General features: G+C 55.3%; 1 long non-coding RNA gene across 4 annotated transcripts; it reads right to left on the bottom strand.

Moving 5' to 3' along the window:
* Positions 1 to 173: 173 nt before the first annotated feature.
* Positions 174 to 13,290, bottom strand: LOC131497126 (uncharacterized). 4 transcript variants are annotated; one of them, XR_009254779.1, is made up of 6 exons: positions 10,723 to 13,289; positions 10,436 to 10,572; positions 9,814 to 10,135; positions 8,578 to 9,426; positions 3,186 to 6,860; positions 174 to 2,493 (listed from the first exon to the last, which is right to left on the bottom strand). It is a non-coding gene; the product is annotated as an uncharacterized LOC131497126 (long non-coding RNA). The 4 variants fall into 4 exon arrangements; XR_009254777.1 differs by having other exon boundaries at positions 9,814 to 10,572; positions 10,723 to 13,290; XR_009254778.1 differs by lacking the exon at positions 10,436 to 10,572 and having other exon boundaries at positions 10,723 to 13,288.
* Positions 13,291 to 13,374: the final 84 nt, after the last annotated feature.

The following is a 13,374-nucleotide window of genomic DNA, read 5'->3' as shown; positions in this document are numbered from 1 at the left end:
CGTGCGGGCCCCAGGACTGCTAGATGCGACAGCGTGGGTGCTCACAGGCCAGGGTGGGGGGCGGCATCTTGCACCTTCCCCATAGCAGTCTGATCCCTGGCCCCCTTCTACCTATTCGATTCGGGAGCCATGGGGTGTGAGGAAGGAAGGGAGAGCAGGCCTGGCAGGCGGTCTCCATTCTGTCCCTGGTCCCTGGCGTTCAGTCGCTTATTTAATGAGCAGCAAAGCCCCCATTTTCAGGTAAGGAGCTCGCGACCGGCACCAGGGCTTGGCTAAGGTCTCCCGGCCAGACACCGGTGGTGTCAGGATCCGGGGACTTTGTCATCCTTTCCCGTGCCGCAGCTCCCACCTCCTGAGGCCACGGCCGTGCTCTCAACACGGCCAGCAGGGCAGCTGGACGGGGGTTACCAGGAAAAGGCTGTGAGGTCCCGTCACCTCATGTCAGCTACTGCTCTTAGGCATGGCCCTCTCCCTGCCAAAGAGCCTTGTCAGGAAATCCTCGTCCAGTGGTACGGGCCCCTGGGGTAAGCCGGGCACTGTGCCCGAGGACTGTGTGGCCCCGTCGTATGTGTGTCCCGCTCCCTACCCACGATGCCACTGCCTGGGGAGGGCGGGACCCTCGAGTGGGAAGTTTTTCTCCTAGTCCTCACTCGGAATTACGGTGCTAGTCCGAACAAAACGGGAAGGCACCACGATCACCAGGCCCTTCAGAGTTTCCGTCTGGCTTCGTCGTCACAGCCATGCCGTGAGATGCCGGTTCTTAGGCCTGTTTTACGGACGAGGAAACTGAGGCTCAGAAGGGGGGAGTCACTAGGCTGCAGCCCACATAGCTAGAGAGCAGGGGAACCAGGATCCACACCTAGCTCCTGCCCTCCTTATGCTACTGTGCTTGTGTGTCATGAGATCTTACTTTAGGTGACAAATGGTAACCGAGGGCAATACACAGATAACTCTTCTGGCAGCTTCTCTGCTCGTTTGGAAGGCCGAGGATGGTTCCGTGCTGAGCTACGAGGGGCATCACTGATCGGGGGGCCCAGCGGGCGTGAGAAGACATCACGTGCAGCTGGGGCATGACGTTCAAGCATTCGCTCACATTGTTCCTTCCTCAGTTCAGGATTCTCTAATCTGCTCAAGTCCAGCCAAGTGTCCCTTGTGCTGTTCTCAGGGCCCCGCTCCTTCCGAGTCAGCACCGTAAAGTGCACGTCAGAGTCTGGCGAGGCTGTGAACGCGACAGACTTGTCACCACAACCAGCGAGATCCCATCCGGGGTTCTGTTTGCAGTCGTATCCGGCCGACAGCTACACGATATCAAAGACGGGCTTTTCTGGCCTCGGATGCTTTGTGGTTTGGTACCTGCGCCTCAAGCCGAGCCCTGGGTTTTCCTCCCTCTGACTCCGGCGCAGCCCCCGCTGCCAGCCCATACCAGAGCATCTGCGCCTGTGGTCCCCATCACGGTGACTGGGGACAGCAGCCAGGGGGGCTCCAGGCCCCGCTTTCCGGCAGCGAGGTCATGCCTGCGCTCCAGCGCAGCCGGGGCCCGGCTCCCCGATCCTTGGAGGCCGTAGCCTGTCCCAAGAACAACAGCGGTCAGTGGAGAGTCAGCAAAACTGACTCTAGGTGCTTCAGACAGAGGGGATTTCGTGCGGGGACTGATTACCAAACCATAGGAAGGATGAGAGGAGCCAGCGTGAGAAGATGACCCAGTGACCCGAAGAGTAGCAAGTGTGGGAAGCTACCGGTGGGAGCCGGTGACGGAGTGTCGCCGCAAGCTGCGATCACTGGGCCCCTGGAAGGGCTTCGCTGCCCAAACAAAACCCCGGAGTACAGGCCCGCAGGTCCCTGCTGCCACCGCCGCTAAAAACACCCCCCACATCCAGAAACTCTTTCACTGCCTTCTAGTCTCCTGCCAGCGCCTCCCTGGGGCAGAAATGACCGGGCAGCCCAATGCTAAGGGCTCTGGGAAGTGGGGCTTGCAGGCGTGACCTCCCTGCGTGATCCAGGGGAGGAAGGGACGTGGATGCACGCAGACAAGTAGCCGGGATAAAATATTCTTGCCAGCTCGGGACGGGGCACCTGCCATCACGCCAGGCCATCTAGACGCCAAGGGCTGAAGGCGGCATGATCGAGAATGACAGGTCCCAATGCCAAGCCGACGCAGAAAGGCTGTTCGAATGGCCACTCCCATGCGGAGGCCCTCAGTCCTCACGACGGTGGTGCCCCAGGGGCTGGCGTGTCATGAGCCTGTAGGAGGTGAAGGGGGACGCTGGCAGGCCGCGAATCAGGGAGTTGGATGGGAGACCTGGGGGTTGAGGTCCGGCAACCTCCTGGATCAGGGAGAGGCTGGAAGGCAGGAGGTCACGGGAGGATCCTTCAAGAGGCTTCTTTCTACAGACTGTCCAGATGTGAGAGGCACTCCACGATGAAGTCACACGTTAGATGTGGGAAGATGCCGAGACAGGACAGGAATAAGCCTCTCCGTGGTCGTTCTGGAATCTAGAATAAAAAGAGTCGGGGAATAAGAATTCACTGGTGTTTCATCTGCTAAGACAAAACGGCCAACTAAAGATAAGAGCCACTTGCCCTCGTTGAAATTTCCCAAGACGCCCGTGAAGGGACAGTCCTCCTTTTCCACGTGGAGACCCCACAGTTCAGAATGCCAGTCCCATTCCCACGTGGAGTAGCCGTTATGTGTCCCCTGAGGACATAAGGGTGAGCAAGGCAGATGGGGCTCCATCTTCAGGGGACCCACAGTGCGTGGCAGAGGGCCCTGGAAGGCTCTCTTGAAGAAGGAATATCTAGCTTAAAAGCTAAAAGAGGTGGGCTTTGTGAAGGGATCAGCGCACAGGCCCCACACGACATGGTCCCCACGGCCTCTGACCTCATCCCCCCCACTCTGTAAGCCACACGGGCTCCCCCACCACCGCTGTTCCTCATGCCTGCGAAGTCACTCCCACCTCAGGGCCTTTGCACATGCTGTTCCGTGTGCATGGAATGCTCTTCCCCCAGACATCCTCAGGTGTCCCTCCCTTGCCTCCTTCAGGTCTGTGCCCAACCGTCACCTTTTCAGTGAGGCCTCCTTTCCTAGAGCCTACCCTGCCTTTCATGTTGCTACCTACCCATCCTGACTCCCTTACCCCTTCTCCACTTTTCCCGGTCATCGCTCACCTCTTACATTGCATACATACCCGCTTTGTTTGGGATTGTTTGTTATTTTCTGTCTGCATCTCGCTGCAAAATACAAGCCCCGCGAAGACAGTATTGTTTGTTTTCCATGTTGCTCGTTTTGGTATGCTCGTTTGGAGATCAGATCAGTGCCTGGCACATGTTTAAGGCTCAACGATACTTGCTGGATGGTTGGATGGATGGATGGCTGGATGGACAGATGGGCAGACAGATGGAACAGTCGGGAGAGAAAGCTCCGAGTAGACCAAACAGCATGAGCAAAGGCCCAACAGCGAGGTGGCTTAGGGCATCTTTTGAAGTTGCCGGAAGTGAGGGAGTGATGGAAGGAGCCTGGGGAGGTGGGCGGGCCAGATGATGGAGAGCCTTGAGGTGTGGCGGAGGCTGCTCGCAACTGAATCTGTCTCCACTCGTGGACACACAGCTGCTGCACCTACCGGCCTCCGTGTGGCTGGCGTGTCCCTGGGCCTGAGTCCTGGCCAATGGAACATGTGTGGAAACGAGCTGGGCTCCTCCCAGGCTCTGTCCTTCTCATTCCACTGCTGGGTGCAGTCGATGGCAAGGCTTCGGGGACAGTGAATCCACTCGTAAAGACCACAGGTCCCTGAACTGCTGCATGGAGACGAGGCCCCTGCCAAAACCAAACTCTTATTTGGGCTTGGGCCGAGCTGCATTTGGGGGCGTGTTTGTTATACCAAATAGTGCGCCAAAGGCGTCTTCAAGTAGGGCGCCTCCAGGATCTACAGCCGGAAATTCGTAGCACGGGCTTAGTGGTCAGGCAGCGGGGACATATTACTGCAGAGTGGGAAGCTGAGGACTCATGTTCTGCAGGGGCCAAATGTTTGTGAACACCGTCCCCTGCGGTGCCTTGGGGGGCAGACCGGGCACCCACCCTGTGGCTCCGGGGCGGGGGGGTGTCCGGTGAAACAAGCTGGATACCCACGCATGCGGCTTTTTCCTTCAGCTCGAGGCGAGACGTGAGGGATACAGGTCTGCAGCCAGAAGAAAGGTGGGTGAAAGCGTTGGAGGCCTTGCAGTTGGAAAAGGCACCTGCTACCGGCCCCAAATAGCAGGGAATAAAACCGAAAACGTTTGAGCCAACAACCTTCTCGGTTCTGTGGGCAAAGGCCTCAGCCGCAGGCCAAGCTCAGGGGAAGTGTTGACTTGGCCTGCTCGCTAATTGTCTGAGAGGCTCGGGAGGTGAAGCATCAGTAAACTGAGACAGAGACAGACGAGTGATTAGAGAGCAAAGCAAAGAAGCCTCCAGAAAGCTATGTTAAAAAGAGAACCTCAGGTGTAGTCCCCTGGAACTTCCTGAAAGGAGAGCTCCCTACATTTTGGAGGAAATCGCTCTTGCCAAAGAAGCCACGAGCCTGCGGTTTGACCCCCGAGCCACGCCTGTGTGGGCAGGCTGCACAAAGTGTACAGACTCCTCCTCGGAGAAAACGGGCCTGGGAGGGTCCTCCCAGAGAGCAGAGCCGGGGCGGGGGGACCCCCGATGCCTGCTCCCTGGATCCCACCGTCGCTGGCCTGGTGCTGCCGCGTGCTCTCCCTTGTTCTGATGAGTTTTACCCACATTCATCCCGTCCCTGTCCCACATCTCATTCTGGTTCAGAGCAGGTAGTAACTTGGCTCTTACTTCTAGATCCCGGGCTGCCGCAGGTGGAGAACACGGTGCATCCCTAAGAGATAGGAGGCCTCGAGCGGAAACGGGGTGTGGCGTGAGGGTGGGCCCCTGGTGGCGGGTGGTGCCAGCCGAGAAGGGGGACGCTACCTCTGGGTGGCCAGAGGGCAGATTGTTGCGGGGACTCAGTAATTCACCAAAACTCCATTTCCTACCCTTCCTGGACAGACTGCACTTCCCGGCCTCCTAGGTGGTTAATGGCAGAAGTGGACGGAGGCTTTCAGAAGGTGGGGCTTCCCCCCACCCCCCCGCCCCACCTTCCCCTTCAGGAAGCAGCTGGCTGCGGGGAGGGAGAACCCAGCTTGTACATCTGATCTCTGAGGCATCGTGCAGTGTCTCTGTTAGACTAACAGAGAGGCCCGGTCCGCTCAGGCATTTCGATTTGTTGCTGAGGCTTATGGGGAGTCATCGAAGGGTTGTAAGCAGGGAAGTGCCATGTTCATTTTTATCTTATGTTAGTTTTAATGTTTATTTATTTTTTAGACAGAGATAGAGCGTGAGCGGGGAGGGGAAGAGAGAGGGAGACACAGAACCCGAAGCAGGCTCCGGGCTCCGAGCTGTCAGCACAGAGCCCGACGCGGGGCTCGAACCCACGGACCGGGAGATCAGGACGTGGTGAGCCGAAGTCAGAGGCTTCACCGACTGAGCCACCCAGGCGCCCCAGCCATGTTCATATTTATTTTAAAGGAATCTTGGCGGCTGCAGTGTGGAGAAAGGATTGCAAGGTGAAGGCTGTGGGTAGGAAGGCAGCTTAGGAGGGCAGGACAGAACCTAGGCCACAACAGGGGCGGTAAGACAGAAACTAGTGGGTTCGGAGTGTTTCGGTCACCTGTCCCAGAATCCCACAGCTGACGAGTGGCAGGGTCGGGATTCAAAATGGAGTCTGTGTGGGCAGAAGAGGGCCCCATGTGGTGTGTGTGCGTGTGTATGTGTGTGTGTGTACACATGGCCCCCAGATTCCATCTGCACTACAGCCAGCCTAGGCCGGAGCCCAGCATCCCTTGCCTGACCATATGGTCTCCCAGCCAGAAAGATCTTTCTAAGACCTCAGTCAGATCACGTCTCTGTCCTGCTCCAAACACTCCACTGCCCTCCCGCTGCGCGAAGGGTACCATCCGAGGGACCCGAAGCAGCCCCTGCTCCCCCCGTGTCCCTCACGTTCCTCCCACTTCAGCCGCACTGGCCTCGTTTCAGTTCTTCAGATCCTTCGAGTCTGTCCTTGCCTCAGGGCCTTTGTACTTCTGTCCCCTCTACCTGAGAGCTTCTTCCTCCACACAGTACCATAATTTAATCTTCTCATTTAGATCTGTTGCCATTAGACAGGTGTTCAGCTGTTAGGAAAACCCAACTCACAGGGGCATTTCCTTTGTCTTATGTACTACAAAGTCTGGAGGAGGAAGGTCCGGGGCTTGTGCGGTGGTGCTGTGAGGTTACTGAAGGCCCAGGCTCTTTTCGTCGTCTACATCCCCTTTCTATGTTGACTTTTGCCCTCCTGATTGTTGCTTCCTGGCCACAAAATGGCTCCCGTACCTGCAGGCATCACAGCCATATTCTAGGCAAGAGGAAAGGTGGATGCTGCCCTTCCTGACCTCGCCATCTAATGGTGCCTCCCTGGGCACCCTTCACCTCATTTTCCCCATCTTATTCTGATCCTGCACCACTACTTGGAGTTTTCTTCCTTGTGTCCTTGCTTGTTGACCAACTCTTGCCACTGAAATAAAAGCTCTCAAAGAATAGGACTGCACCCACCTTGTGCATTGCCAGCCCCCCCCCGCCCCCCGCTGCCGCACAGTCTTTGGAGCGTAGGAATGTTTGTCGAATGAGCGAACAGTTAAGTCCCCTCTAGGGGCCAGAGTCAGGACGCAAACCCAGGTCTCCCACTTCACGGGCTCGGACATCTCACGGAGTGTCTCTGGGACCCTCTCTGTGAGGAATCCAGGCAGCCCAGTCTATTTGCAGGTCCAGGCATATGAACAAGGAGCCTGTGTTTTCAGGCCTGGAGAGAGAGAGAGAGAGAGAGAGAGAGAGAGAGAGGGAAATCCTCCCCTGCTCCCCACTGGGATTTGGGGAGTGCTCCTTACTTAGTGTGAGGCTGTATTTCCTCAAAGGCTGGCTGGCCAGCAAGGTGGTCCTGGGTCGTACGGAGCCCAGAGTTAAATGGCAACATCTCACCTAGGGGGCAAGTGCCCCCCTTTCTGAGGGAGCTTTAGGGGAGCGACAATATCTAACTAGAATCTAATAACCTTTTTTTGTTGTTTTTATTGTATTTATTTTTGTAAGGTCCTGCATATGATACAGACATTACATTTGGATAGTCACATAGAGTTTCCCATTTAAATAAATATATTTCAGTGCTCAAAGAGTGAACCCATCAAGGAGCACTAGTGTGGGTGGACTAAGGGTCTGGCACAAATGCCGATCATCACTTCTACCTGCTTCCAGAACATTTTCATCCCACTGTTTTAATGGCCAAATAATACTCCATCGTGTGGGTTTATCCATTCATCCGTGGGTAGTTCCATCGTTTGGTGACTGTGAATAGTGCTGGCGAGAGCACGGGTGCCCTTTAGACAGCTTTGCGCGCAGCCATCCACCAGCCCACAGCAGCCCAACCCACGGGACCCAGGGCAAGTGTCGTCACCCCACACGTCCTTGTCCCGAGTCAATGTTCCTTTGGATCTCCAACTTCTTTTAGGCTGGATGTTGGCAACGGTCACCGCAGGGCACAGAGACTTGCTACATACGGTGGCCTCAGTCCAAACTAGGCAACAGTGTGTTTCTGGGCAGAGTTGTGTCACCCCAAAATTCATATGTTGAAGTCCGGGACCTCAGAATGGGGCTGTATTTGGAGATAGTCTTCAAAGAGGCAAGTGAGGTGAAATGAGGTCACATGGGTGGCCCTGACCCGATCTGACTGGCTACTTCAGAAGAAGAGAAAATCTGGACCCACAAGGAGACACTAGGAGAGTGTGTGTGTGTGTGTGTGTGTGTGTGTGTGTGCGCGTGGACAGAGGGTCATGTGAGGACCGGTCTGTAGTACTTTGTTGTGGCAGCCCTAGCGAATGAATACACAGTATGTTTCAATGTCCTGGGAATATATCCTGAATCGCCTCCCTTCCCCTGCCATCCCCCAGCCCCAGCCCGGCTGTGAAATCAACATGCGAACGGATGTCTCGCCTACCTCACGCTCCCGAGGGAGGTGCAGGCCATACGATGCACTGCAAAAAGGCACCATTATTAGCAAACCATCTTGGCCCAGTTTGCCTATTTCCTCCTCATATCAACACGGGAACGTTCCCATAGGGGCGCCTGGGTGGCCCAGTTGGTTCAGCATCCGACTCAGGTCAGGATTACACGGTTCACGGGATCAAGCCCCACACCGGGCTCTGTGGTGACAGCACAGAGTCTGCTTGGGATTCTCTCTTTCCCTCCCCCCTCCCCCGCTCACATGTGCGCTCGCTCTCTCTAAATGAATTAACGAACTTCAAAAACCAACACTGGAATGTCACCCGTTTGCGTCACCCTTCGGTATCCTTGCCCCATCTGCCCCAGCCCTGAACTAGGGCTGATGGAAGGCAGCGGCCTCATCCATTTATTCCTCTGTCTCCAGGGCTTTTTCACAACCTGGCACAGAGCAGGTGCTCAGCAAGGATTAGGTGACAAATGAGCGAGTGACATACCTCCCATGGATCACAACTGCTGAGTAGGCTCACCGCTCATGCTGACCGCTATCAGTCTCCACCAAGAAGATAAATTAGGAGCGATCTGTGCCTTTCCCAGACTCGCTGCGTGAAGCTGTGGCAACTGTTTTATCTTAACGGGCGTGAATGGCATGTGCCGGGGGTTCCCGAAGAGTGCGGTTTCTGCACACACACCAGGGCCTTTTCTGCATCCGAGGTGGCCTGCCGATGGGTGGGATGACGGAGGCTCCCCAGGAATATCCTGGAAGGACACTGGCCAGCTGCAGTTGGGCTAACGACTGGGCTTTTGCAGCAGGGAGCACAGGTAGGCCCGCTTTTGTCTCACCAAGTGGAGAGCTGTGCCAAAAGGAGTTTAGGAAGGGGCTGTTCCAGCTGCCTACTGCTGTGTAACCAGCCACTTCACGGAGGCATACAGCAGCAGCCATTTGATCCTGCTCACGCAGTCTGTGGGTCAGGAATCCAGACAGGGCACAGCAGGGAGGGCTTATCTCTGTCCCTCCACGTCTGGGGCCTCCATGGGGGCGGTGTGAAGAGGGTGCCGGTGACGCTTCGGGAAAACAGCCCCCGCTGGTGGGAGCGGAGGGCGGTCGGGCCGTATTTATCACAGTGACAAGCGCCCACAGCCTTTGACCCAGCAAGTTCCCTTTCGGAAATGATCCCACAGGAAGACATGCGCACGGGCACTAGGAAGTTGTGCAAGCGTGCGCACCGCAGCCCTCTCGGAAACAGTAAAAAGACTCCGGGAGGCTGGCTAGGAAAAGCATGGTTCTGGTAAAACAAAGTGGTGTGTGCTGAGAGCGACCTCCAAGATTCGGTGGAGAGAGAAACGCGAGTCCCGGAGCTGTGTGCGTGGCACGCACCCTGTGGGTCAAAGAAAACAGTTGTTTTGAATAGACGTATACCCTTGCCCCGGTCTGGACGATCCGTAGACACAGAAGAAAGGGACCAGCGATAGCTTTAGGAGGAGTCAAGGATGAGGCAATGAGAAGACAGGATACGAGAAACTTATTTTCGCCGCACATTGCTTTGCAATTTGAATTCGATGGGTGAATACATGACCCATTCGGAATGCTCATTTTTGATGCCTCACATCAGAAGTTCAGACCTTCACGTTAAAATATTATACTAAAGGTGTTTATATAAAGGTGTTTAGTATAATATATTATACCAAAGGTGTTTCTGTTTGCCTTTCCCACATGCCTACTACGTGCTATGAAGCATCCGTGCAGTAATTTGTTGAACACATACTTGTTTACCTCCTCGTACAGAAGTGTGCAGTGGCTGGTGTGGGAATGGCGTCTGTGGTTCCCATCCTGCACTTGCCTGTTTAGGCTCTTCTTCGCAGCCAGGACCGGGAGCCTGCAAACCTCATTTCCCAGATGCCCTGGTCAGGTGACCCTGCCTCCAGGAGGCACCAGCAGGGCTTCAGAAGACAGGAGGGAGGGAGGAGCCATCCCAGCCCAGGATTCTGGCGGCCCCTCAGGCCCTGGTGGTGACAGCAGCTGTGTGACAGTAGCACCCCTGAGGGTGTGGCTCTCAATTCCTGCTCGAGCAAGCAGGAATCACGGTTCTGGGAAACGTTATTTCTCCTTTTGCTCCTCTGGTCTTAGGGGCCACAGCCACTCCCTCCAGTTACTAATCTGTGGGTGTCCTCGTTGTTCCCTGGCTCCTCCTGCCCTCCCAACACCTCTGTAAACAATGCCCTGTATTACATTCCTTCTGCCTGAAATACCTAGGGTGGCTTTCCCCACCCCCTAACTAGACACTAACACACAGGTAAAATTATGCCCATTTTACAGATGAGAACACTGAAATTCAGAGAGAGGAAGTGACTTAACCAAAGGCAAACCCAGCACCTCTCCTCTCTCACCATGCTCCAGGTATCCTCATCTCATTTCTGGAAGACATCAAGCTTGCTCACACTCCAGAGCCTTCACACCTCTTCTCTTGTGCGGAACATTCTGTCGCTAGTTCTACATGTGCACACGGTTTCTCTTCATTCAGGTCCTGTGCAAACGTCACCTCTTGAGAGAGAGATCCTGTAGCCACCCACAATCCCCAAGCCACTCTACATCACCCTGCTTGATTTCTTCTTAGAAATTCTCTGAAAATATTTACTCACACTGGAAAGCCCATGAGACCAGGAACGGTGCTTACCTTACTAAATGCTGTCTCTGGTGCCTGAGAGTACCCAGCACTGAATGTGCACTCAATACTTGTTGGCTCTAAGAATGAATGAGTGAAAAGGGTGCACGAGAAGTGCCATTATTTTTGAGCACCAGCGAGGCCCCGCCTTTCCCACCGGCTGGTTGTCTGCTAGCAGTTCAGGGGTCTCTTCAGGAGGCTCCACTGCGCGGGAGGCCACAGGAATTTCAATTCCCACCATTCAGGATGTACCCTCAGTAACTGGGTGCTCAGGTGCTACGAGCTGAGTGAACCAGCCTCCCTATGAACCTTCCCGAAGATGTCTGTGCACTATCAGTGATCAAGAGGCAACATTCTGGGGGTGAGGGCAGGATCTCAGCTCAAGTCAGCAGATTGGAAGCAGATGGCCTGCCAGGAGTTAAGCGCAAGAGCCAGGGAGATGGGAAGATCATGCTAGGTCCACAGCTGTTGGAGCACTTAACATTTCCTCTGTGCTTTAGACGCTGGCCTGGGACCGGTCCTCGTTGACGAAGGTGGCGTTTCCAGAGCTTTTCCTGAGAGGCGCCATAGCGTGGTGTGATCTCTGCAATCAGACAGCTTGGGTTCAATTCCTGGCACCATTCTTGACCCGGCAGGCAGGGTGACCTTGGAAAGTCACTTGGGCGGTTCCCTCATTTGCACAATGAGAATGCTGATAACACCTTCACAAGGCTGTTGTGAAGATGAGAAGAGTTAAAACACTCACCATGTGACACTTGGAACACATAACACTTAGAACAGGGCTGGGCACACATAGCCATCAGCTGTTCTTGTCACCTTAGCTAACATTTATGGATAAGTTCCACACACGTATCATCCTATATCGTGTCCATAGCAGTCGTGTGAGGAGAGCCTACTAATCTCACCGCTGCCTGGCCAACAAGGAAGCTGTGAGAAGCAGGTTATAGAAGCAGCCCCGGATCCAGAATGGGGAGCCATGCTTCAAACCCAGCTGTTCTAGAATCCCCAGAAACCCTCTTAATCACCACACCGGGCTGGAGAAAACGGGCCTATCTGTATAATTGCTCAGAGGTCTCCAGCAGCGTGTTACACATCGGGACTCTGAGGCAAGGTTGTGTGACCCAACGAGAAGAGCAGATAGTTCTGAGGGACCAGACTCAAGTCTAAAGGATAGTTGGCGGGGGGAGGGGGGGGGGGACAAAGGATTGTTGGCTGGGAGAGAAAGACTTTTAGGGGAAACATGAAACAACTAGGGACCTACAAATGTTCTGAATTCGCCAGCCTGGCAAGTTCCAGGCAAGGAGAGGCAGTCGAACCTGGTCAGTTAGACAACCTCCAAACCACGAAGGGGCTTCCAGATTGTGCTAAGGAGCTTGAATTTCATCGCATAGGTGATGAGGGACTGTGAGAGGATTTCAAGCATTTAAATCTACCGCAGAATGTGAGCTGGAAGGAAATACTGATGAATCCTCAGTGGTAAAAGTGCCTTCTACACCTGCCAACCCCCTGCCCAGGCTTGCTGAGCTCCGCCAGAGTTGGATGCTGGGAGCGCTGTGCTTCTTCCTGTCTCTGAATCTGGACATTCTGACATATTAAGAGGTGCTCAAGTATTTATGGAGCCCCCTAATGTGTCTGGCAACGTTGTCTGTGGAAAGCAGGAGAGGGACTGTAAGTTCAAACACTGCAAAGGTTCCGCCCAAATAGCCCAAAGGTTCACGGGAGCCGCATCTAGGAATCCGTGGTTTCCATTTAGTCTCTCCTGACTTTACAGCAGCCTCCAGGCAGGGAAATGCCAGGTGCTGTGCAGGGATCCCGTCGGGGGCGGCGGGGGTGTTGCCCCCCATATACCTTCAAAGACACGGAAATATGCGATTATGCTCACGTCCCCGCACCAAGACACGAGTGGGAGGCGTGGTGGAGACCAAAGGGCCTAAGTTGGCCCACCTAAAATCGGCTTTTCTCTCTACGGGACCATGTTTCTTTCATAGCAATGATCGCGTGTTGTAGTTCTTCCTCTTCTCTGCTTTGAGATTCTCAATTCCAACAGTCTGCAAGCAGGGACTTTCGTGGCAGCAGGGACCGCGTCCGTCCTGTCCCCAGAGCATCCCGGGAGTCCAGAGCATTTGGGGGAATGGAGCGGGAGGAGCGAGGGCCTCCGAGAAGGGCCGGTGGCGCCTCGGGCCCCTCGGTGACCTTAGTGGACAGAGGCGACTGTGAAGGGCAGATCGGGCCACCTTCGCGGAGGGCGAGACCAAGGCGCCGGCTGGACGCGCCGGCTGCGGGGCGGGCGCGAGGGCGGCGAGCGCGGGTAGGACCGACAAGCGACAGGCGGGCCTCACAGCAAGCGCGGCGCCGCTCGGCGACTGCAGCGGGCAGCGCCGGGACGCCTCCCGCGTGGCGCTCTGGGAGTTGTAGGCACTTTCCTTTCCACTCTCCTTCCGCGCTTTGCTCTTGAAGCCCAAGGCCGTACTAACGGGTGGGCGCCTGTAACTCCTAGCCTGTGAATTTTGGGAATTTTAATTTCTAAAAAGGTGTCCTGAATAGAACTCCTCCCAGAGTGCCTCCTTCTACTGGAAGGTTTGAGGACTACATTTCCCAGGCGACGTCAAGGAGGCGGTGCTTCCGGCGCGCGCGATGCATTGTGGACATTGTAGTCCCGTGGGG

Source organism: Neofelis nebulosa, chromosome 16 (genome assembly GCF_028018385.1).
Source record: "Neofelis nebulosa isolate mNeoNeb1 chromosome 16, mNeoNeb1.pri, whole genome shotgun sequence".
NCBI classification, from domain to species: Eukaryota; Metazoa; Chordata; class Mammalia; order Carnivora; family Felidae; genus Neofelis; species Neofelis nebulosa.
The sequence above is the reverse complement of the archived record's forward strand: the minus strand, read 5'-3'. Positions and strand labels throughout refer to the sequence as shown.